The following is a 380-nucleotide window of genomic DNA, read 5'->3' on the forward strand; positions in this document are numbered from 1 at the left end:
TATGTTTATCTTGTACTGAAATTCTACTATGATTATCACATCCCGCAGAAATTGAGCCCAACTCACATCGTAAAAAGTATTGGAATTCAGCGAATGAATCTGTAGTTGGTAGTGGAAGATGAAATTGGTTAGTTTCGATGAAGTTGTTTTTTTTTATATGCGGAATTTATGATTCACGCGGTTTTCGGGATTTACGTGGAACGTATCCCCCACGTGAAAACAGACTTCATTGTTTGGCGAATACACAGTCGATCAGACAATCAACAATCTAAAAGAAAAAAAAAACATCGGCCGATAGTTACTTTAGGACTATAGTTTGTCGGATACAATCGAGCATAACGTCACGATTGCTGGATAAAAATGCTAGAATATACAAATGT

This window comes from Armigeres subalbatus, chromosome 3, assembly GCF_024139115.2.
Source record: "Armigeres subalbatus isolate Guangzhou_Male chromosome 3, GZ_Asu_2, whole genome shotgun sequence".
NCBI classification, from domain to species: domain Eukaryota; kingdom Metazoa; phylum Arthropoda; class Insecta; order Diptera; family Culicidae; genus Armigeres; species Armigeres subalbatus.